The 27,391-nt window shown below is 32.7% G+C and overlaps 1 protein-coding gene and 1 long non-coding RNA gene across 2 annotated transcripts in view; one reads left to right on the top strand and one right to left on the bottom strand.

Annotated features, from left to right (window-relative positions):
- LOC114336264 (pickpocket protein 28) overlaps nucleotides 1-27,391 on the bottom strand; it is a 316,523-nt gene that overhangs the window by 18,335 nt on the left and 270,797 nt on the right. The gene's annotated exons all lie outside the window — the stretch shown is intronic.
- Nucleotides 11,038-12,758, top strand: LOC114324780 (uncharacterized). Its single transcript, XR_007699692.1, has 2 exons — nucleotides 11,038-11,702; nucleotides 12,577-12,758. It is a non-coding gene; the product is annotated as an uncharacterized LOC114324780 (long non-coding RNA).

Genomic DNA, 27,391 nt, shown 5'->3' with positions numbered 1-27,391 from the left:
AGTTGATTAACAGATTATTTGTTAGATTTGTTAGCAGACTTGTTAATAGCTTAAGGGTGTCTAGTTGGACAAACTTTGTTGTATGGGAAGACTGGAACAGGGAAAGTTTTAATTGTGGAACAGGTTAAAAATTTGGAACGTCAGACTACGAAAACGTCCCATGTATTTTGTCGGACAGAACTTCCAATTAATTTGTTACCCTTTCATTAAACTGTCCTGCAAAAATAAGTTTGCTATTTATCACCAACTGGGTATTTTAATGAGTGGAACACGTAGAACATGTCAATTGACAGGAATTATGACAGGTGACAAATAGCACTCTGATTTTTGCATGAGAGTTTAATAAAAGGGTAACAAATCAATTGGAAGTTCTGTCCGACAAAATACATGAAACGTTTTCATGGTCTGACGTTCCAAGTTTTTAACCTGTTCCACAATTAAAACTTCCCCTGTTCCAGTGTTCCCATACATCAAAGTTTGTCCGACTAGACACCCTTAAGCTATTAACACATTTTCAGCTTGCTATTAATCAACTTTTTTTTCATACGCGGGATCCAGACCTATAAATATATTAGATATAATTGTGCGAAATATTTTTTATGTTATTAATTAAACATGATTGCCTAAGAGCCGGAATAGGTAAAATTTGCTAATCATTTTAGGCACCGTTAGAGTCCATAACTTACTAGTAGAACCTAAAAGAAAACGTATGAGCACTATGCCGACAGTGGCGCATCAAACTTTCCTCTTATGGATGAAATAAATAAATTAAAGGGAACCCCCCGTTACAATAAACAAAATGCCCTCACTTCCTAGAATTCAATTTTTTACACGTCATTTGATTATAGAATAGGAACCAGCTCAATTTTAACCCACTATTCCCCTTCACCATTCCCCCATCAAAAACGTCATTTTTCTTTTTTTAATTAGGTAATTTTAAAATTTCAAAAGGTTCACACGCATAAATGAGGATTTTACAAAACATAAGTGATTACCTAAACATAAATATTTGATAATAATGATATTGTAAATATTGAATAAATTCTATACTTGAATCACTCATTATATTCACGATATATACAGGGTGAGTCACCACTAACGGACGGAAGATGCAGCAAAATGGTAAAAGATTTGAAAAAAAATTGAAAGTAGTAGTTTATAAGTTGATAAAAGCTACATTTTAGAATTATTTTGAAATATACAGGGTGTCCCAATAAAATAGTGTACATCATACTGAAGAAAGAAACCACAATGCGAATAAGAGACGTAAGAGTACAAAGAGGAGCAGAATGCGGCAGCGACCATAGACTACTGATAGCAAGATTAGAACTACCATGGGTACACCAAAGTGCACAGAGTAACAAAGAACCACCTAAAGAATTACCAACAGAAAAAAGACTGAAGATACACTTACTTCAGGACGACTCCATAAGAAACTTGTACCAAAGAAGATTAGATCAGAAGCTAGTGGAATTTCGGTTTGAGGAGAATATCAACAGTACATACGAACACATAAGAGAAAGCAAGGTCACAAGCAGGTCTGGAAGCGCTAGGAGAAATAGAAAATACAAGAGAAAAATTACAAATGGGAATTCCACGAAGACACCTTAGAGAAAATAAAAGAAAAAGTTTATGTAGTTAATTAATGTCATTGTATCGCATTGTCATTTTATGACAGTACGGTCTGGTAATTATCTTATAATTAATGTATTCCATGATTGATTATTACACATTTATTTATAGGGTGTTCAAAATTTACAGTTTCATTATTGGATTATTTAATGTGCCATATAATGCTTATTTTAAATAGAACCATGTATATTAATAAATCATTATACTAAACACAGGTTCCTCTTTCGAATGTTATAGGGATGTTGTATAACTATAGGAGTCATAGTTTTTGCGTAATTTACAATTTTCTTAAACGGTAAATTGATTTTAAAAATTTATAGTCATTCTCGATTTTTAAACCCATCATCTTGGCATAGTTGTTATAAACGAGTGTAGTTGTAAATAAATTATTTTACTTATAGCTGCTGATTTGTAATAGTTATTTATGAAACAGTTCGTGAAGTATGCTTTTTGCAAACGCACGCAATTTTTAGAGCACGAGCGACAACGGAGCGAGTGCTATACATCGCGTAAGTTCGCAAAAAGTACTTCACGCACAGTTTCATACAATATTTTATCTACGATAAACAAATAAAAAAACTGTAACTCTTCGTCACTGGAATTCATTTCTATTCTAGAATTTTTAAAACTTTGACATTTAAAAATCCTAACTACTTTCAAACCACAAAACTGTCAAAAATTTTGTTGTAAGTCATTGCTCATATTGTCATCACCATGACAACGCGAAAGTTAAGAATATTTGATTATATGAAAGTGTATCAAAAAACCCATTGAAAGTGTGCGAAAAAGTAATCCCATTTAAAATACATTGTTACTTCACGCACACTTTAAACCCTTCACGCACTGCTATCTATAATGACAGTTTTCACAAACTAAAAACTTATACATAATATGACATAGAGTAGATAAAATAATTTTTTTCGTTATTGAAAATAATTAAATACATAACGAGACATAAATAATTTTATTAAAACAAATATGTATGTACATAAATAATACAAAATGAACCACAACTTATTATAAATAAAAAATTATCAGTTATGTAATATATGTTCAAAATGTTTGACTTCTTGTGCAATACAACAAGCGATTATATTGTTCGTGAAACATAAAGTGAAACGAACGTCGATGTGTATATGTTACGGCAAAAGTAGATAATCTGGTTATTGTACACAGTCACCGGTAATTGTATACAATTACCAGAGTCGACGGTATATGTAGGAAATATTCTTTAAAAACCCTTTATTTCCTACTTTTACCGGTAATTGTATACATTTCCCATAAGATCTTGATCAAAGTAAGAAATTCAAATTATAAAGATCGACACGCAAGTGTGGTATATTATGAACCCTCTGTATAAATCATAATTTAAATATGATGTTATTAACCTTTAGGGTATTGAACATACATAAAAACAATAGCTTATAGTTTGTATCACATGTTTATTACGAGTGAACTTGAACTATATTTGTTATGGTTCAGATAGGTATAAAAACACGCTGAGCAATCAGTATGGATATAGATATACAAATAATTATTAGAAGTTAGTATGTAGTAAGGCGAGGCGCTATGAATCATTAATGTTATTGTTTAGATATTGGATACCAGTGAATAAAATATAATGTATAGTAAGACGTGTTTAGTCTTTTTAATTAATTAGAACCAGAAGGCAGTAACAACACACTATTTAATACATGGCTGATCCTGCAGATTAGAGGAGGTCTTCTGAAAGGAGCAGAGATGGCGGTAACAAATTGGAAACGGAGACGGCGAAGACGGACCAGGACGAAGATGCAGAGAACCCAGGGAACAAAGACAAAGTGATAAAATGTAAGTAAGAATGTCTATCTCTATGGAAAATGCTTCCCTCGTTTTTATATTATTATTGAACATTAAATATTTATCTTTTCTGATTTTTGAATAATTTATGAAGTATCGATTTTTTTTAAGAATATCTATGAATTTTGAAACATGAAGTGATTTTTGAATTGAATATTTTTATAGAAGTTTATTATATATGCTATTCTTGAATTTTTATTGAATTTTGAATTGTTATTAAATTTATTTGAAAAATCTCTATCCGATTTCGATTTTTAGTACGGTTATTTTTAAATATTGTATGGAATATCGAATTTTTTCCAAAAAAAATTCTATCGAATTTTGAGATTTGCACTGATTTTGAATATTTTTATCTAACTTTTGCATAGGCTGTTTTTGAATTTTGAATTGAATTTGTATCGAATTATTGAATTTTTATTAGCTATTTTGTTTTTATTATTGATATTTATTGATTCTATAGATACATTTTCATCGATTTTGTGTTAAATTTTGTATGAGATGAACCTGAATTAATATTTTTTTGAGTGATAAATGATATTTTTTTAATGAATAATGATTAGTGATGACATACGTTGATATAAGAGCTTTAAGACAAACATTGCTATAAGCAAGAGATATATTTTTAACGAACCGACCTGAAGAGTCGAGATAAAGAATCTGGAGGACTATATAGATAAGAAGAAGAACTAACAATATTATAAGCTAAATATTATGAGGCAACTTGAGACAATAAGAAACCACGGCTCTTGTCAAATTAGGAAGGTACTAATGATTTATAGAAGCTTGAAAGCTTATTAGAGACCCACTCTGTGTTTTGAAGGGTACTTATTTTATTCATGATTATTCGTGAATAAACCACGGCCTCAAAGCAAGGGATTGAGGTTGTGATATTTTTAGAAGAATTTTAACCGCATAAAATACCTATTTCGTGTTTTGAGTTAACTATACCACCTCCATGGTGCGTACAGATCAGGGCGAAAATTCGGGTTAATATTGGCGGAGAACTAAGACATCCGAGTGAAACCTCTTTTATTAAGGTAAAACGAAGGTATCGGAGCTAGTATATGAAGTGATGATTATGATGTTATATTATGAAATGATATATTGATGATTAAATGAAAAATGATTGTTATATTAAGATGAACTATGTACACTGTAGAAGTGCTATTATATGAAGAAAAATGAAGAAATATATAGTTGTAGTACCAGACAAGAAGAAGAAGAGAAAAAAAAAAGAGAATTTTTAGTAAAATATGTGGGAAAAATGAAAGAAGACACATAAAAATTGCAAGAAAAGAAGCAAAATTAAGAAGATACTAAGCAAATAAGTAGCTAATCATTGAATTATGTCTAAGAATTAAAGTTGTAAATTTTTTTTGCTCTAAAGTAATGTAAATTATAAATAACTTATTTTTAAATGTATATAATGAATTCAGGTTAAATTTTCGCGGAAAATGGAAGTGTTTGAATTAAGGATAGACAATATCTTACAATAGTGTTAGTAGATAGTAAGCAAAGGGACACAAAAAGTGAAATTTTTAGACATTCAGCAACAGAGATTAAATCTTTATTATAGCTACAAAAGAGTTATTAGAAGTTTAGAGAAATATTAGAAATGTTTAGAGAGATTACATTTTTATTATAGGTGCATTATTTTAAAGTTAGTAAGATATATATAAATAAATCAAAAGAAGACTGAAATAGGAATTATTAATAGAGTAAAGGATACATTTTTTTTACTTATTCGAGTAATATTAGCTTAGCTTAGGACTTTTAGGTAGATACGAGATTTTTAGTTAGGTAGATTAGATTATTCCCCTGCTAATTGGGACCGTGCAAGTTCGGCAAAGCGACCTCTATTTCTACGCTCTGTACTTTTATTCGCACTTTTAATTATATTCGCCAATTATATTAGTCCTGGTTGCTGGATAATTGTCAAGACCATAGTCCAAAAAAATAATAAGAAGAAAAAATAAGATGCAGGTTATGTTTAGCAAACGTAAACAAATGTATGTAGTAAATAAAATCAGTTATTAAAATGCAGTACTGCAAGCAAAATACAATTAATTAAATTTACCTTTATATAATAATTGCATATCATATCAATATTGTGGAGCAATATATAATTTTTCTGCGTCAATGACAGAAGGTATGAAATATACGTCAATTTGACAATTTCAATTGACAATATGAATTATTTAAGATAGTTGCAATATTTCTACGCGACTCGCGCACGGTCGTTTCACGTTTCCCTTTCCAAGTACTTGCACACCGCGAATAGGGGATGCATATAGGCACTAAAAGACTATATTAAAAATCCCGATAGGTTTAGTCACTGTTTTCATGTGGACACTGTTTTGTGAATGGAGAAAAGACTCAAAAAGCAAGACGGAACAGAAAGTGAATTAGTGATAATAATAAACAATTTTTAGGATTAAAAAAAACTCTGAAACGTACCATGTTACAGTTAGTTAGGATAGTTAGGAAATTTAATTTTTGAAAATAGTATTAGGTAACCATAAACATTTTGTAAAAGGGAAAGAGGAATATACCGTCAGATATTCTTCTTCTCTTCTTAGGACTTTCTTTTTTTAAAAACGGCGGAGATGTGGTATATTATGAACCCTCTGTATAAATCATAATTTAAATATGATGTTATTAACCTTTAGGGTATTGAACATACATAAAAACAATAGCTTATAGTTTGTATCACATGTTTATTACGAGTGAACTTGAACTATATTTGTTATGGTTCAGATAGGTATAAAAACACGCTGAGCAATCAGTATGGATATAGATATACAAATAATTATTAGAAGTTAGTATGTAGTAAGGCGAGGCGCTATGAATGATTAATGTTATTGTTTAGATATTGGATACCAGTGAATAAAATATAATGTATAGTAAGACGTGTTTAGTCTTTTTAATTAATTAGAACCAGAAGGCAGTAACAACACACTATTTAATACACAAGTGCAATGGCTTTGTTTACCTCGTGCGTAATCAGTCTTCAGTCTGCAGTGTTGATTGAGAGATCAACAGTAGGGTGCATCGAAAAAGGCGAAAAAAAAATTTTTCTTTGCGATGGAAAAGTAATACCTCACAAAAGTTGCCCAATCAACTGTTAAGTATTCTGGTAAAATTTTTTCGAAATTGGAAACTATCTTCTGCCCCCCCAAGACAATTAAAAATTTTAAAAAAATGTTAACAGATGACAAAAATTTTTATTTCGAAACGAAAATGTAATAGCTTATAAAAGTTGCTTAACACACTATTTAGTATTTAGTAAAATTGCGTTGAAATAAAAAAATATTTTCTGCCCCCCACGGCAACTAAAAATTAGAAAAAATACATTAATATGCGAATTTCTTTTGTAAGGGAAATGTAGTACCTTATAGAACTTGAATAAATAAATTCGGTTTAAATTGGAACATATTTTCTGGTTTCACAACGTAATTAAACATTTTACTTAAGAAAAGTATACCAAAACATTCTTTTTATAACAAAATAGCCTAACTTATCCGTCTCCCTGACGTCACCCAAGTTTTTTAATACTACAATAAATATAAAGCAAAGTACAAAATTAGGTATATAAATACACACAACGCAAAAGTCTAAGGATATTTTAATAATTTGACAATACCAATGACAGAAATTTCATGACCATATAAATTTGCTTGTACTATAATTGTTGATACAGACACTCACTTCTTATCAAAAAAAAATTGTAAAACTGATAGCAATACGTGTTTTAGAATGTTTTTTTATAAGGGACAAAAAAATCGACATTTTTATGTTTTGTTTATTTTTAATTTTAGTCACTTTATACCATTTTTGCTTAATAGGTGAGTTAAAGATATTGTCTTTTACCATGCAACGACAACATTTAACGTTGGACGAGATGAATAGACCCGTGGGCCTCCTTCAAGCTGGTATGCGACAAACTCAAGTTGCTGACCAGCTGGGTGTCTCCCAAAGCATCGTAAGTGGTTTGTGGCGTCAGTTTAGAGACACTGGGAGTCCAGCCGAACAACATCCAGGACGTAGTCGCTCTACAACCGTCGCTCAAGACTGATATTTAATTTTAAATGCCAGAAGGCAACCAACAATCACAGCACCCGAGCTGGTTAATGAATTACAGCTTGCACATAATGTAACAATTAGCCGCAGTACTGTGAGGAATCGTCTCAATGAAGCCAATCTTCGTAGTGGGCGACCACTGAGATGTCCACCTCTATCTAGAGGCAATCGCGCTGCAAAATTAACCTAGTGTCAAGAGTTTCAAAATTGGACTGACCATGACTGGGCCACAGTTTTGTTTAGTGACGAGTCTAGATATGGATTTCATCCAAATTCTCGTCGGACAAGAGTTTGGAGACGACCCGGAAATGGAGAACGATTACGACATCTTCAAGAAGTGTATGCATACAGAGGTGGTACATTAATGGTATGGGGCGGAATCATGATTGACGGAAGAACTGACCTCATTTTCCCACGTGGCTTTCTCAGAAGTCAGCAATATTTGGACACTATTCTTGAACCTGTTGTGCGCCCGTTTGCTGGTGCTGTTGGAGAAAATTTTTACTTTATGCATGATAACGCTCGACCACATGTTGCGCATATTGTAACAAACTGGTTGGATAACGAGGGTATTGATGTATTGCCGTAGCCAGCACAATCACCGGACTTGAATCCCATTGAGCATGTATGGGACATGCTCCAACGAAGAATTACTGCACATATGGGCAATATCTACAATGAGTTTCAATTAAAAGAGCTTCTGAGAGAACAATGGACATAACTACCTCAAGCAGACATTAACAATGTGATTCGGAGTATGAACAGTAGATGTAGAGCTGTGATAAACCAACGTGGTGGCCATACTTTATTTTAAGTTTATATTTCGTATTTCTGACATTATATGGTGGTATGTGAAACATGGGTGATTTGCAATATATTTTTTTTTGGTCCAATTTTCTGTTTTTTTTGCAATTTATGGTTTTTGATATATTAAACAACAATTTAAACTACAAATTTTGTATTACTTTTTTAAGTTGATTACAGATAAACAAAATACGTCTATTTATAAAAATATCCCTACACTTTTGCGTTGTGTGTATTACAAAAAAATATGGTAAAACCATTCTATTCGAAGGTCTTCCGATTTAGCATTAAAGTGGGGCATAGTTTTTCTGGAATTAATTCGAGTTTTTATAAATCCATCCCTCGAATACGCTCCACAAACTGCTAGAGAAGCTTGTGTCACAAGTTTAACACATCGTTCTACACATTGTTTGTGGCAGTGGGTAAAAGGGTCTAAGTTAGGATTCTCCATAAAATCTCGCAGATTGTCACTCGAACATCTAGAGAATATAGATGGTTCTGTAGTAAGGTGATATTCTTGTTAGTTAATTAACTCAAAGTAGTCGTTCGAATCAAAATTTTTAAGGAGAAAGTTTGAGAAAACTTCTTTTGCACAAGTGTTATGTGTTCTTCCACGATCGATTGACCATAAAACTTGGAACTGTTTTTTACTTGAGCTAAAGTTTTGTCTTTGCGTCGGTAACTTTAGATCTTTTACCGTTGTTCTCTCTGATTATATTTGTTTTTGTTTTCCCTATCAATCGAGCTTATCACCATTTTTCTGGTACCTCTTTGATTTAATAGAAATTCGCGCTCATCCAGAGGCACTTTTTGAGATTTGCTACGAAGAAAATTTACTTTTGTTCTTAAAGCATTGAATTTTATTTTTGTAAAATTCACTGTTTTGCCTGTTCTTAAATGGTTTCATAAGTTTCATATATTTGTCATGGTAGGCTTTTAAAAGCTGAATAATTCTTGTATGTTAAATTATTAGAATTAAAGCCTTTTTCCAAATTTCCTCCAATTTAATTGCAACCTGTTCGGCAGTACCAGAAAATTCTGGCTCTTTCTTGCTGAGTTTTTTATCCTCTTGCAACCCCAAAACTTCATCGCTTGTTTGTATTTCGGTAAAATATTTTCAGGTATATTTGGCGGATGCCCAAAAATGGGGCGGTCCACAGCACATCTTGATTTTATTCCCCATCGTCCTGGTTTATCTATTTTAAAAATCTGTAATTTACAAACACCAATAATAACAAAGTAAGGCATCGCACCAAACATAAGTGAAAATTACACGCACGGACTCACGAAGCGGGACATTTCAAAGGGGTTGGGGAGACTGAAAAAATACATAAAACTTTACATATCGTTTAAATTTGTAATTGACAAAATTTTAAGTTTTCTTTAATTGATCTTAGATCGACTTAGCACATATTTTATTCCAAATAATATAAATTGAAATTTCCATAAAAATCAGATATTTAATAAAATTTAAGGTCGTTGGGAGGGGGGGGGGTTAGAAAATTGGCTTAGAAAAAAAATTAAAAATACTAATATGCTGAAAAATAACACAAGCAACTTTTTCACGCTATTAGATATAACATTTCGAACTTTTATTTTTTCGATGCACCCTAATCAACAGTGTTTATATCCTGATTTGGCATGTGCTTCGTGTTTTTTAACTAACAATAATGTTACCTACCTATCTTTGAAGTGTTTTCTTTACCGTGTGTTGTTTGAAGTATTGTTACAAGATTCTGTTGCAATTAAACGTACACGTACAAAGGAAGGTCTTGAAAAGCAAGCGAAGAAAATGCTTAAAACATCAGACTTGAAATTTTCTCCTGGTAATGTCGGTGATACGGTAAAATTAAGAGTGCCAAATGTTGACAGGGCACGAAGTGATTCTAGAAATATTTTGGCCGTTATTATAAGTGTTCAAAAAGAATTATACGAACCGGGTACTAAATAAGTAAAGTAGTAAATAGGTAAAGCAGTAGTATTAATTCTGGCAAAAAAACTGAATTCAGGTTAAACAAAATGTCTCTTGTTTTTAATTTAATTAAATAAAATCACACTTTTTGAATAGCTGTTGAAATTTATTGTTTTTATTTCATTAATGTATACTTTTACCGCTGGTCCTTGGTAATTGTTTACAATTACCGGTAATTATACACAATTACCAATTATCTATAGTATTTTTACTACAAAAGCAAGATTACGTAGGTCAAAATTTCTGACGTAAGAGCACTGTCAAAACATTAGAATGTGACTTTTCATCATGGCCACGTTTATGTCAACACTTGTCAGATATTTTTCTTTTTTTTTTTGTTTACTTTAATAAATAATATCTAGGTATAATTATTTATTCTAATTAATAATGTCAATTGGTTTTCATTACTTGCCGAAATATATTAATTAACAACAATATCATAACACATACACATAGTGTAGGTATAATCATTAAAACAGATTATTTAATATTTTTAAAACTAACTACTGCAAGCGCTAAAATTCATAAGAAAACTTTCTGATCTGTAAATCTAATAATGATCTTATTTCTAATAAACCTAATCTAAGAAATCTAAATTCTTTAACTTACTTCTCTGCTGCGGTTAATGGTAAAAGGGAATCAAACTATTTCGTTCTTGTTCAAAATATTCTATTAAATAAGCATTTTGATTTGGCCTATGTTTCTCAATAGGCCGTTCCAAGATGCTGTCAAAATTAAATCAATATGGCTACTGGAAGGCAAACATTGAATATTATTCTATCAGGTTCTTATGGTTTTAGATCATTTTAGTTGTTGTACAAAGATTAATTTAACATTTTCTCTGGAAGTATTAATTTAGAAAGATAATATGCCTCATTGGTGTTGTGTTTTGAAGTGTGAAATGCAAAGTAATCGTGATAAAGTTAGCTTTTACCACTTACCATCAGTGCTACATTCTAAGCACAAAACTGAACCAATTTAACTAAATAAGTTATAGTTATCATCTGAGAGACAACAACAATGGTAAAATGCAATAAAATATAAAGATTTTACTAGCAAAATGGAAATTCCCCTGTAATCATCTTATATCTGGTAAGTTACAACATTTGAACATTAACGATTTTTGAAGATGTTAACAGTCTAATCTTGTAGGAAAACCAGCCGACTTAACTGATAATAACAATCCAGATTGGGTTCCTTCAATAAATATGGGGTATATAAACACAATGAAATGAGTTCCCCAAAATCTAAAATGGGAATTAAGGTACCAAAGGAGAATTAAAAGAAAAGGGTACCTACAAGAAAAAATTGCTTTTTTATTCCTCTTGAAATGATTTATAAGACACTGGACTGTCTTATATTCTACAAATACTAGGTAGGTCTATGATTTTACACATTTTTCATTAATGATACATTACTGTTACTTTAGTAGATTTAGAAACAGTGGATAGTTAGTGGTAGATAGTAGTTATTTGGTATAAAAGTTAGTTTAGTAGAAGACAAGATTTTGCCAAATAGTCAAACATATATTACAATGGAAAAATTAACAAATACATTTTATGTCATTAACATTAACACAGGATTTTAAATATCAGCTTAAGAAATTAGCTTTATCTTGTGAAAGTATAGAAAATGATGATGCCAAAACTAAAAATTATACTGGTTTAGCAAATTACAATGTTTTTAAAATAGCTTTAAAGTATATTACACCATTTATCAAATACCATCAAAATACTGTTGTGTCACCAAGTGATCAAGTATTGCTTACTTTAGCTAAACTAAGCTTAAACTTAGATTATAAAGATTTGAGATATAGGTTTAGTATTTCACCCTACCCGGTATCAACTTATTTCAAAAATACTTTGTATATAATGTGTCTTAGGTTAAAAAAATTTGTGTTCTGGCCTGATAGAGATATTTTAAAGAAAACTATGCAAAATTCACTTAAAGAATCTTTTCATGGAAATACTACAGGTATAATTGACTTTGGACGAATGTTTGTATGAAACGAATTATTTATTGTTCTGAAGCTAGTTATTTGAGGCATTTTTGTAATTAACTATTCTAATTGGGAAATAAGCCACAATTTAACTTAAAAAATAATTTTATTAATCTTTCGACTTCCAAATCAGACGTCATTGTCAAAATACAAAATATTATTATTTATGCATATTATTACCTGTAAATATTTCTTCTGATTGTTAATTGTAAAGGATTGAAAAATTACCATTTATTTTATTTTTTTTTAGAATCAGCTGAGAGAAGTGGTCTACAAAAACCCACGAAGGAAACGGAATATGTGGCTACGAAAGGCAAAAGAAAGGTTTACAAAGCAAATGTGACACATTTTTTTGAAATATTTAGGAATATCAGTAAATTGCATTAAAAAAATGTATGAAAAGATTTTGTTCAATAAAAATGTTTATATTTATCAAGGATGTATTAATTGGTATGGCCACATATCGTCAGTGATGTAATAATACATCCTATCTGTTTTTTCATGAGTTTCGTAAGAGAGACTAAAAACTTGTCTTAGGGTCACCTGTTTTCATATGATATTTTTTGACTTGTTTTGTAGTAAATTAAACTATCTATGAACTACAAAACAAGTCAAAACTTACATATGAACACAGGAGGTGACCTTAAAACATGTTTTTCCATCTCTCCTACAAAACTCATGAAAAAACAGATAGGAGGTATTGTCACATCAGCAAGGATGTACAGTGATGAGTGCCCTAATAACCGGCAAAATAGCACAAAAGACGGGCAACATATTTAGTTGTGAGATAAAAAGAAATGAAACTAGTCGAGCTGGGAAATTTAGCGAAATTAACCTTTAAATTTTATTTTATATTGATTGTTTCCCACCTTTACACATATCAGAGGAGTATGTCAACTAAAACTGTCACTGTGACAGTGGTAGTTTCCAAACTCGTCTGATACGTCTGAAGGTGGTACACAATCAATACAATCTAAATGTATAAGTTAATATCGCTAAATTTCCCAGCTCGACTAGTTTCATTTCTTTTTATCTCACTACTTAATAATTTTCCATCTTTTGTGCTATTTTGCAGGTTATTAGAGCGCTCATCACTGTATTTCTGGTATATCCAGGGAATGTCTACAAAATATATTTTGAATGTCCAGAGAACATTCGTGGACATTCATGGAATGTTCCAATAAGACATTCAGGTAATGTTTAAAATGCTGACACAGGATTTTCCTGGGATGTTCAGGGAACATGTTTTCGGGGATATTCCAGGAATTTTTCAATGTCTGTGTACCTTCTATGGACCTATATGGAATATTTTGGTGTTATTACCGCCGCACTCCACTTGCGATTTGTAATCAGGAAGATTGAACACATTGTTTCAAATACAAGTCAATCCATTTGTGACTAAATAATCATGGATTGACTTCTATTTGAAAGAATGTGTTCAATCTTCACAACTACAAATCGCAAGTGGAGTCCGGCGCTTAGGGCTACTTCCTCTTTGGTATTATGTATTATACTACAGAAATCAGGAACTTTCCTTCTAAATATATGTATGCATCTTGGCCATCAAACATTTTTTTAAGGGGTTACATAGGTCTTAGGGGTAAAAAAAGTGACTTTTTAAAAAAATTATATCTCGAAAACTAAAATTTATTTTTATTTATAATTGGAACATGTAAAAGTATAGTACTTAAGGTAGTCTCAAAAAAAGTTTCAGCCAAAAATATTCATTTTTGTAGGTTTTTTTGCGGTGGACAGCAAAACTAAGTCCAGTCTCATTTGAAATCAAAAAGTTTCTTGTAGTTTATACCTCTGGCTAGTAAATGAACGAAGGAATTAAAAAAAATGAAATTTGAAGATTTTACATAAGTTTAAACACATTTTTGACCCCAATTTTTCTCATTTTTAAAGTAGTTTTTTTTTGATAAAACAAAAATGACCTCATCTAATAAAAAAATCTTTGTTCATTCACTAACCAGAGGTATAAACTACAAGAAATTTCAGATGAGACTGGACTTGTTATGCTGCTCACCACAAAAAAGGGCTGTTGTCGAAAAATTGCAGTCAACTCTACAAAAATGAATATATTTGGCTGAAATTTTTTTGAGTGTACTATACTTTTACATGTTCCAATTATAAATAAAAATAATTTTTAGTTTCCAAGATATAATTTTTTTAAAAAGTCACTTTTTCTACCCGCAAGACCTATGTAACCCCTTAATAACTGCCTTTCCATGCTGTAGCAAACTTAACAAATTGTTGATTTCAAATTGTAACAGTTAAGTTTTGCAAAGTATGCTGCCCTCTTGTATCTTCTGTGTTATCTTCATCATACAATTACTTCATCTAAAAACTTTCTGCGATATATTCATTTTGTTGCTAAAATTATTTCCTGATCCATGGGTTGAATAAGCGATGTATTTTTTGGCAAAAACATACAACTAAAGTTGCCATGTTTTGATCATAGAATATTTTCAGAGGGATGAGCAGGAGCGTTGTCTAAAATCAAAAAACATTTCACCTCTTCCGGCAGATTCTCAGTTTCTTCTCTTGAAATTTTTTCACTGCAGGTACAGTCGGAGAAATGAAAGAGTACCCATGAACGATCACATATTATTAACATAATTAATCTATATCGTTTATTATTTATAGAAAAAGAACAGCAAATACAAAATATGTGATTGTACCTGTTTGACGTGACCGTTCATGGGTATTCTTTCATTTTTCCGACTGTACAAATTCTTTAAAAGGTCCATTTTTTAAGATATCTGGGGTGAACCACTATGATGAAATTATTTATTTTTATAGCTCCACAATTATATACAAATCCTACCTCAAAATATTTGTAAGAATTTAAACTCTTGAATGCCTTCATTTGTTGACCTGTGTAAAAACTATTACTAAGCTCCAAATACAAAAAAAAACTATGTCCATGTAAGTAACTATATTTGTCCATGTTGTCACCCTTGAAAAACTTTTTCTACTGTAGGTTAACTCATACCCCTTGAGGGAAAATGGATCTATATACCAAAAGCTTTTGAAAATATTTACTTATGTTTATTTATTCACTGCTTACAACTAAATACAGTCGTTAAAGTACTTCTACAGCTAGAAGCTACAGAAGTCAACAGCAAAATGTTCGGAAAATACAACTATAAAAAACTATTATACAACGATTAAACTATTATATAAAAACAATTATATAAACCACTATTTTATAACAACAATAACTATTTTATAAAAAAACTATTAAACGTAAAAAACTTAAGAAACTCAATGCGGTACAAATATAAATAATTTCAATGTTTGCCTTCCAGCTTTCAATTAGTGTCATAAACGTCAAAGTCTTGAAATGGCCTATACAAAAACAAACACAATTAATAGGTACACAACAATAATTGCAATAGTTTTTAAATTAAGCTATATTAATACATATGTAGGTATTTATAAAAACAGTAGTGTTTTAAAGCTATATTTTGAATCAAATTAGGCATTCCAAATCACGTGATATAATATGGCTGCTGGATGGCGAAACTGTCATCCATAGGCGTATCCAATGTTTAAACCACTTCATATTTAATTTGCTATCACAATTTCACAAATTTCGGTACACAATTAACAAAAAAACAAAACCAAACAGGATATTCTTTACAAATTTGTCAATATTCAATGTAAACATTACATACATCATGACCACCCCCCCTTAACTGTGTCTATGGCCATGTCAGTTTAGCCATCCACCGACCACCACTGACAGTTCATTGGAATCCCTAATTGTGTACGAAACGAAGTAAAAATGTAGCACCACAGAACTGTCAGATCAGTAGCGTACGCTTGTCTACTATATTTAAATAAAATTGTTATTTTTTGGAGTATATAAGGATTGTTTCATAAAATTTATATTACTAATAATAAAAAATGTTTTTGGTTATTTAATTAATGTAATTCTAAAATTCTCAATATAATCGCGATTACGTTTTTCTTATTATATTACCATTTTGACACTTGTAAGAAATGCTAGAGAAAGTTCAATTTTAAAGTTAATATTTATTTACTTTAATTAACATTACAAATATTTACGGCGTATTATTAATATATTTCGGCAAGAAATGAAAACTGATTGACATCATTAATTATAATAAAGAATTAGAGATATTATTTGTACAGTAAACAAAAACAAACAAAATATCTGACAAGTAATGACATTAACGTGGCCATGATGAAAAGTCACATTCTAATGATTTGGCAGTGTTCTTACGTCAGAAATTTTGACCTACGTAATCTTGCTTTTGTAGTAAAAATACTATACTCTTACCGTAACATATATACATTTTGTATACTATATACTACATTATACTACACATATCGGCGTACGTTTCACTTTATGTTTTGACTTAATTTGTTTGAAAATGAATCGTGACGCATGGGAAAAGTTATAGCGGACGAACAATATCTTCAAATGATTTGCTTACATTATTTAAAATAGCTGTTGTTATAGATGCAAAAGAGTTCGAAATTCTTAATTTCATATCATCTGGAGTAGTAGGAAGTGTAGCATAGATATACAATATTATTAGTATAACGCCATTTAAAAAAAATCCATCTTTGTCAATCCTGGTGACCTAGGTGGCCAAATATATGGACCAACTCTACCTATCCATTTATTTTTAAATTTTGGATTAATTTTTTAAATTTCAATTTTTTTTTTAAATTGGAGCCACATGTTTGTTTGGACGCTAAGTGGAAGGTTTTAAAGAGGGATCCAAAAATCTTCTTTTAAGAAATTTTAAAAAATTGTTGCATTCAGATTTTCGTCAAAAAAATACGGGTCGATAAGGTACTCGCCCAGAATACCGCCCCAAACATTAACACTATATCGTTGTTGGCGATCAACAGTACGAAATAAATGTTTGTTTACTGTATCATAATGAAATGAAAATTCTGTCTATTTACTAGACCACTATTATGAAAAGTAGGTAGATTGGTCTGTATACAATACATTTAAAAAAAATCAGGATCTTCTAGAAATTCTAAAGTCCATAAACGATAAGTTAAATATTTATCATAATCCTGTCCGGTCTAATACTGGTGTAGTTGAGTTTTATACGGATAATACTGGTTTCTCTTAAGTATTCTAACACTCGTTTAACTGATTTCACCCGAAATTTTTTCTTTACTAGTATTTGGGTTTTCCGTAACAGAAAGCAGGACATCAAGTTGCTTGACGTCATCACAAATAACTGGTTTATTTTTATTTAACTTTCCGTATTCAACATTACCAGTAGCAAGGAATCTAGTCAGAAATCTCTCGAAAACGTCCTTTTTGTGTGTCTTCTATCAGGATACTTTTGAGCGTAAACTTTATAAGGTAAGATACAATTTTGCACACACTCCCCAATGCAAAATACCATGTCTACTCTTTCGTGATTATTCATTTTTAGGGACAATTAAATTTGAATACCATACACGGATGTTTATATTTCCGATAATTACCAGACCGTACTGTCATAAAATTACAATGTCATACAGTGAGATACATCTTTTGTTTTAAAATCGATTTAGAGATTAAGAATTCAAATAATTGTAAATTACGCATAAACTATGAGATCTAGGATAGGACATCCATATACCATTCGAAAGAGGTAAGTTTGTTTAGTATAATGATTTATTAATATACATGGTGTTCCATTTAAAATAAGCATCATGTGACACATTGAATAATCCAATAATGAAACTGTAAATGTTGAACACCCTGTAAATTAATTTGTAATAATCAATCATGGAATACATTCAACTAATATCCAACTATTTATATGTAAAAGTAACTTTTTTATAATTTCTTAAATAACTCGAGAATAAGCCTTCTTTTAAAATTTTACATTTTAAGAAAAGTCAACATAACTCAGAACACTCTGAACATAGGTATAGGGAAGCCTTATGAAACTATACCTTATTTTTTGCGGACAATTAAAAAATGCAATAAAATACAGGGTGTTCCATAAGAAAAAATATAACTTCGATACGCCGCCATTTATTGGGACACCCTGTATATTTCAAAATAATTTTAAAATGTAGCTTTTTAACTTACAAACTTACAAACTACTAATTTAAATTTTTTTCAAATCTTTTACCATTTCGCTGTAATCTCCCGTCCCGTTGGTGAGTGGTGACTCACCCTGTATATCCACTAAAGTACTTTTGAGAAAACCCATTTTAAATGCAATATATTGAGGGGGCAATGATTTGACAATGCAATTATTGTGGCTTGATACTTATATAATATTATATGCAACGCCTTCGGGGGTCGGATTAGTCTAAATCTTTTCAAAAAATACATAGTAGAGACTGGTACCAACTCTAGTAAAAGGTTATAAAGTTATTTTTGTCAAAATGTCATTTTTAAAGTGACTGATTCACTTATTACATTTAACACATTTTCAAAATTACTGAAATCATGAAACAAAATTTTTAAAGAAGAAAATTAAGATTTTTAATAACTTAAATTTGTGGTGTATTATAACAAAATATTAACAATTCAGTAATAAGCAGACATTAAATTTCGTTAACCCACATACTAGTTATAACACGCTATAAGAAATAGTCACTTCCGTCAGCACTCCCAAAGTAACAAGCACCGTTATTTATTGCCTTTCGATTTTGAAACCTATAAATTAGAGGGAGTCAGTAAAAATTAGAGGAAATCAGAAAAAAATTGAGGGTGTCAGAAAAAAATGGAGGTTTTCCAATAAAATTGGAGGTTGCCAGAACAATTGAGGGAGTCAGAAAAAAATGAAGGGAGTCAGAAAAAATTGGAAGAAGATACGATAAAATAGGAGTATGTCAGAAAAAATTGAGTGCAGTGACCGTAGAGGGCAATGGATTGTATCCCCCGTCTCATGGCGACGAGAAAAATAACTAGTTTAGTTATAAAAGCCAACACTAATGGATAATTGCACCAACAGATCTTAAGCCCCGGCGCAAATTTATCCTAAGCGAGACACAAACTGCATCGGCGAACTGCGTAGACAGTTCTGCGCATCCTACTATCAGTGCATGCGTTCGCAGGTCTCGCTTGGGAACGTTTGTCATCGGCGTACAGTTTTCTTGGGTCCTGGGACGCGTGACTCACCGCCAGATGTTTATTTTTACTAGTTTTTGTTTGCGAAATGGAAGTATCTGAACTGAATACGGATGGTACCTAAGTAAAATTTATTATGATAAATAAAAATATTCGCATAGTCAACACCCCGAGTGAAAACTGCGTTGTCTTTGTCATTAAATTCTGATAATTTTTGGTAGACTAAATAAGCGGCGATACGAAATTAATAATCAAAGTTATGCCTTTACAAAAACACATTATGTATTAGAAAAATAAGGTGAAAAATGATTCATGTTACTTAAAACCGTGATCGATAAAAATATCGTATTACCCTCAAATTCAACTTGTCGGCATATTACATTTTTGTTTATTACATATTACATTTTTGTTTATGCTTAAAAATTAAAAACGAAATATGCAGATAGTGTTATTTTGTATGACCTATCAATAGCGGAGGGATTATGAATTATGACCTGCAGTACCTAATTGTAAATGATTGCGATCCTGCAGTAATTGTAAAAGATCGTGATCCAAGCAGTAAATTGAGGAACATGAGTTATTACCGAGCAGTAGGCAGTGCCGGATTTAGGTTACTTGCGGCCCCAGGCCAAATTACCCCGAGCGGCCCCCGATAACTTCACGATTATTATAATATAATAATAATAATTAAAATGTTTATTTTAATTTTACTTTTTAAAATTCGTAATATAAAAAATAACAGAAATGAATAGACATGCCTCTAATGTTCTATTTAAATACGGACATAAATAGGTTAAAATGTATTCACTAATTAAATGATCTTGGTTTGCTAATTTACCCCAAAACAGCTCTAACAACAATTTCTATATTTATAGAAATTTCGAAAAAGAAAATTTATAGAAAGAATTCTATATTTATAGAAGCCTCTGAGATGTTGGTTTTTCGAACGCTGCTGAAGATCTCTTGGACAGATCACGTGACCAACAACGAGGTACTGAGAAGAATGGAAAGTGAGAGAGAACTCATAAATATTGTAAAAAACAGAAAAACGAGTTATCTAGGACATAATTCACAGAGGAGAAAGATACAATTTTTTACGACTCATAATGGAAGGGAAAGTGGAAGGAAGAAGAGGTTCAGGAAAAAAAAATGCTCCTGGCTGAAGAACGTGAGAGACTGGACAGGCATAGACACACATTCGATAGGTACTAAGAACCGCTCAAGATAGAGAGCCATTTGCTCTAGTTATAGCCAACCTTCAGTAATGGAGAAGGCACCTTAAGAAGAAGATAGAAAATATATAATTCAAAATGTTAGCAAACAGCACTTATTTGTAAAATTATTAATATTGCTAAAATTATTATATTATAAATTAGTATTGTAGTTTATTGTTAAAATTAAATACCATTTGCGGAGGGAAAAGTACAGATGACAACAAAGGACAAAAAAAGAGCCGGTTGAAAAAACATAAGTAAAAGAACATGCAAAATAATATGAACTGTACTAGTAACAGATTACGGTACTGAAAAATCAAAATATTTAAGAATACAGCAAATAAACTTCTAGATCGTTCAATTCATTATTCATTATTCTCTTATACTAAAAAACGTCAATGTCATGTTCTTAATTTGGATAAAGTTGGATTAGTGATTAACATTGACACTCACTCCACTCCATACTCATAATAACTATCATATATATAAACTATAAACACTCACTTTTCTAGCTTTTTTGGCTGCAAAATCTTTAATCAAAATTTTAAAGTCTAAGGATTGAAAAAGCTCATCATTTGAAACAAAACTAGCCATCTATACAATCTAGAATCTTCTTAGAAGTCGAGTTCTTCAAGTAGTTTTTGATTCTTTTCAACACGCTGAATGATCATCACGCATCATGCATAGTAGAATGCGCAAAGCCGTGTCCATAATCGGAAATAATGTTGTTTGTTAATGTTAACTGTTTTTTATGAATGATTTTCAGATACTCCAAAAGTGTATTTCTCGGAGGCTTGGTAATCTTGTTGTCATGAGGTTCTCTTTCTTTATCAAATACCTTCAACAAAGCCTTTGTACTGTACACAAACTGTACACACTCTTCTCCAAGGGCATCATCTATGTCGATTCGATACTTTTAGTCAAAATAGAAACTTTTACCCTGATTTCATCATTGGAAATTGACGATAAGTTGTTTAAAAATCCAAATTCTTCATTAAGAATGGAATAAACTTAGGACCTTTCATTCAATTCTGAATAAAGCGTGTCAATTACAACATTGAATGTATTAATCTTTAAGTCTTATTTGCCATTAAAGTGAGGTTCAGCGGATTCATCTTCTTTGTCTTAGCCTGGGAGAGTTTTTCTTTTCGGGCATCTTTTTATTTCAAGGATATAAGTTTCATTGTTAGACTTTCCTCTTTTTTCATAGGAATCAAAGTTGTCTCTCAGACTCAATGCGTACTCCTTTAGAGATTTGTATGTTGCAAGTCACATTCAAGTCTGTAGCAGTTTTTGCAATATTTTGCTACTCTTGTCAAAACGTTGTAAAATATCGTAGGTACCACGGATTTAGTAGAATAGCCATTCTCTTATTTGAACAATTTTTTACTGATTTCAATTCAATTAGCAAAAGTTTTTTTACCAAAAAAGTTTTTTTTTCTACAAAACGCTGCGGCCCCCTTTTGCTTGCGGCCCTAGGCCGCGGCCTAGTCGGCCTAGTGGTAAATCCGGCACTGAGTAGGGGAGAGATTATTTCAAATATGTAGATATTATGTGCAGAAATAAAATACTCAGTGTAAGATATCTTTTTATGCGCCCGCTTATGATCAAATTCGATGTTTTCGAAAGTAATACCGCTACGACTACTAGGGACGTGTAAAGCTGGGGACTCACTTGAGCACGAACGCGCATGAGGCAAGCCGGGGCCGTACGATTCAGTAAGTGAGGACGTCATCCGAGGCGCGGAAAATATGCTCAAATCGTTCGCCGCACGCCTCGGAGCGATCCATTTGCAGTCGGTCCATCAAAGGGATTCGTGCCTCAGTGTAGACGTTTTTTAAGTATATTTAAAACATACGGTTGCGTTTCGATTCTTCATTTGTAAACAGACCGTGCAAGCAATGAATGTAGCCTATATAATTTACAAAACGGTGTTAAAAGATTTGGATTTTGTTGAATTTTATTTCTTATCTTGAAATATTCATTCTTTTGGAAAGTTATACACTTAAAAATTTAAGACAAATTTATTAATTTACCTATAGAAATGGAATGGAGCCAAGAGTTATGTTTAGAAGTTATTGATAAATATAAAAATATGGAATAGTAGAATAGCTTTTCTAAATTTTGTATTTTTTTACTTATTATGTTTCTTATGCCATCCAAAATAAAATTAAAATCTTCTTGGGACATTCTTGTGAAATTATTAAACTTGTCAGTTTCGTCAGCTAACAGGTCGATTAACAAAAACGAAGTATTAATATTATTCATGCCTCTTATTTTTAAATAAAATTGGGAGGATCATATATGTCTCTGCTGTTTACGTTTTTTAGTTTTTAATAATTTATAAATAATTATAAAACTAGCACAAGCCACAGACAATTGTTCATTCGACATATTCGCTGCCTCAGGATGAATAAATGGATCACTGCTGCGGCAAGCCACATGCGTCCTCATGCGGGAGCGTGTCCTCATACATTTTTTCCGACTCGAGACATTCGGTGCGGCCTCGGCTTGCCTCATGCGCATTCGTACTCAAGTGAGTACCCAGCTTAAGATATTTTTAAAACGTTACTAGTTACAAGAACGAAAATACCGATTTTAAGTTGCCTACTCAATTCAGTACAAGGATCAGATACATCAATATTTGTACTCAGTACCACTGAGAACCGGTATCAAAAGTATCCGTTACACATGTCCGCACTGATTTTGCCCGTCTCTATTCGCCACGTCGATGGCCAACGGTTGAGTTGGGTAGTGTTTAATATGCAGCACGCTAGAAAAATAAAAGCCGGGTCCAGACACATGTAATGTAATGCACTACGAGCATTACATGTACTATTCGCGCTTGAGCTCGCCGGGATCCATTGGCAGTCGGTTTTTCACAAAGGCGCTCGCAGTGGAGCGACGAACATTATGTGGAGTGACGAACAATTGCTTGAACTTATTAGTTTATACCAACAAAATCCCGGTATATGGGATCCAAAAAATCCAAAAAAATTTTCAAGAGAAAATAAATAATTCTGGTGCTTGTATTTTAATAAGAAAATATGTACATAAACTGCTTCATATCTACATATCGCATGCATTTCATGCTTATTAATGGATGCATGCACAGAAAACGTAATTTGGTTTTTTAATAAAATAAGTTACACAGACATAAGTTACATTGACATAAAAAGACCTAAAACCATATAAATATATGTATGTAAATAGTATGTACATAGTATGTACTTACTATTATTATTGTGACACTATTTAGTCAGCTCACAAATTGGCCTATTTCTTCCCGAAGCTTCTCGGCGTTACGAGACAATACCATTCCTATCCACGGCGTTCGGAGCGACCGCTGCCGAAGTATATATAGAACCGAGATTCGAGCACAGGCCAGTCATTCATTCATCGAAGCGCGTCGCGTAATTTAATATATTCGAATCGAAGATATGAAATGTATTTATTAGTTATCGGAATTATTATGTTTAGTTAATTAAATCATAAATTTGAGTTTGTAAATAAATTAGATGTGTTAGTTGGTGTTATTTGTAATTATTAAAATAAATAAGTGATGTACATAAAATAATATAAGTAAGTCTTTCTTTATTTAAATTAAACTTAGTGCCTAAAGATATAAATAAATAAAATAGTAGAGTCAATCGCGTAACAAATGGTGTAGAAGTGAGGATACTTGAAATAAATATCAACGTAAATTTTCGGTTTAAATAGAGTGTGGAACCTTTAAAAATAAATAAAATATAAATCGTAATAAATAAAGAGTGTGACCATGTCTTCACAGTGTAAGCCGAAACTTTCTGATCTGCGCCTTACGGAGCTCAGAACAGAACTGGAAAATCGTGAGCTCGACGCAGCGGGGAAAAAGGCTGATCTAGTGGTTCGTCTGAAGAACGCATTACAAGAAACGAGTTATGATCCAGAAACCTACGTGTTTGAGGACAGGCAAACTGCTTTAATTTCGTCAATTTCTAAAGAGATTTCGGCAGACATCACATCGTTAGAGAACAAAGTTTCCGGAGACATTACGTCGTTGGAGAAAAATGTTTCTAGTGAAATCTCCCAAGTTTCCTCGGATGTTTTGAAAGTTTCGACAGACATTACATCGCTAGAGAACAAAGTTTCAACAGAGATCACATCGTTAGAGAAAAAGGTTTCTAGTGAAATTTCCCAAGTATCCTCGGATGTTTTGAAAGTTTCGACAGACATTACATCCTTAGAGAAGAAAGTTTCGGGTGATATTTCATCCCTTGACAGCAAAATGACTAACGAGATCTCTAAAGTCACTTCGGATTTTGACGACAAGATATCGTCCATAAAATCTACTTTTGAAGAAAAGATCAAGGAAATAGAAAAGAAAATGGAGGAAATGGAAAAAGTAGACAAAGGAATGAAACCCATCTTAACAGATATTAAAGGTGATGAAACCAAATACAAATTGGAGCCACAGTCGATAGTTGAAGGGAGTGTGAGTCTTGCTCGTGTTAAGGTGCCAAATTTCGACGGAAAGTCGTCATGGAACAGTTATAAGAAACAGTTTGAAACAGTTTCAAGAGAGAACGGATGGTCTGAAAAAGACAAAGCTGTAAATCTGGTTATTGCTCTTCGAGGAGAGGCTTTGGATGTACTCCAGACCATAGCTGTAGAGGAGACGAATGATTTTGAATAACTCATGAAGAGACTAAACATGCGTTATGGGCACGAACATTTTGAGTATGTCTATCAGGCGCGGCTTAAAAACCGACGACAAAAGAAAGATGAAACTCTTCAAGAATATGAGCTAGATATTGCCAGGTTGGTACGATATGCATATCCAACAGCTCCCCAAGACATGATGGAAATATTGGCTGTTCAAACATTAATGGATGGTCTTCGTGATGTTGAAATGCAGAGAACACTGCGATTAGCTCGTCACAAGACGCTGGTCGATGTATTGTCCGCGGCCCTCGAGTTCGAATCAGCTACGCAGGCCTCTGGTGAGTACAGTGCAGTTCGAACTGTGAAAGAAGAAGAGGATGAAGACAAACTTGACCAGCTGGTAAATATGGTGAAAGGCTTTACATCGAAGAAAACGAAGACCATGAATTGCTGCAATTGTGGTGAAAAGGGGTACGCACGGAGTTTAAGGAAGAACGCAAATCAAGAAACTCGCCAGCAGGAAATAAGAGAACGCACAGACCCTAGGGGGGCAGCCTCGACTCAGAACTCCTCTAAAGACCATCTCATACTAATAGCTTCTTTGAAGTGTCGTGAAGATAGTATATATGTGGATGGAGAAATAAATGGTAAAAAGTATACATTGTTGGTGGATACCGGAGCGACCAGGACCATTATACGACCGTCAGTTTTAAACAGCCGTAAGAAACTCTTACCAACGAGGTTGCGACTGCGGACTGCCACAGGTGAAAACGCCAACACCCATGGAGAAATCCAGATACAATTAGGGATTGGAGCAGAAAAGTTCGTCCATACTGTCATAGTTGCAGACATCGAAGAAGATGTTATATTAGGAATGGACGTAATGAATTTGCATGGATTTCAATTGGATTTTAAGAATAGGGTAATCAAAGTTGGCAACGAGTAGGTATTTCTTCATCCACATGATGACAGAACTGTGCTAGCAGCCATTAAAGAAGATACAGTTGTGCCTGCGAGGAGTGAAACGATGATCGTAGCGCGGCTACAGGGAATTGTAGAAGAAGGAACACCTGTTATGATGGAGCCATGGAACCATGATGAGGAGGTTGGCCGAGGAATCATAATTGGAAAGGAATTGGTTACTTCTGCTAAAGAAATTCCCGTGAGATTGATTAATGTCAATGACTACCCAGTGACCATCAAGAAGGAGACAAAAGTAGGAACTTGTGTACCCGTGACGTCCATAATCCGGCAGACGACAACATCAGATAATTCCAACGACAAGTTCGACCAAATGGTTGCAGTTGCAGGCCAATCTCTAAATCAAATGGAAAAAAGGAAATTAAGGGAATTTCTTAGGCAATATCGTGACATATTCGTACCGAAAGGAGGAAAGACAGGAAGAACGACAGTTGTCAAACATAAAATTGGCACTGGTACCGCTAGGCCAATTCGTCAATCAGCTCGACGATTACCACAGGCGAAGAGAGAGGAAGCTGAAAGGATTGTTCAAGAAATGAAGAAAGACGGGGTGATAGAAACTTCTACGAGCCCATGGGTCTCTCCGGTGGTCCTGGTCAAGAAGAAAGATGGAACTACGAGGTTCTGTGTGGACTACCGTTTGTTGAACAATGTTACCAAGAAAGATAGTTATCCTCTGCCTCGGATCGACGACACGTTGGACACATTGGCTGGAAGTAAATTGTTTTCTACGTTGGACTTGAAGTCTGGATATTGGCAGGTAGAAATGGATCCAGTGGACAAAGAGAAGACGGCCTTTACGACAGGATCTGGATTATGGGAATTCAACGTTATGCCGTTTGGACTCTGTAACGCTCCTGCGACATTTGAGAGGCTTATGGAAAATGTGTTGAGAGGGTTATCTTGGAAAACGTGCCTGGTGTATTTAGACGACATAATCGTTTTGGGAGAGACGTTTGAAGACCACCTGAAGAATTTAGAAGACGTTTTTAATCGACTTAAAGCTGCCCAGTTAATGTTAAATCCCAAGAAATGCCAGTTATTTCAAAGTAAAGTCAATTATTTAGGTCATATAGTCAGCAAAGAAGGAGTGGCCGTGGATAAAGGAAAAATCGATTCCATTAAGGAATGGCCTGAATCAACTGATAAAC

This window comes from Diabrotica virgifera, chromosome 7 (genome assembly GCF_917563875.1).
Source record: "Diabrotica virgifera virgifera chromosome 7, PGI_DIABVI_V3a".
Lineage (NCBI taxonomy): Eukaryota > Metazoa > Arthropoda > Insecta > Coleoptera > Chrysomelidae > Diabrotica > Diabrotica virgifera.
This window is presented reverse-complemented; position numbering and strand designations above follow the sequence as displayed.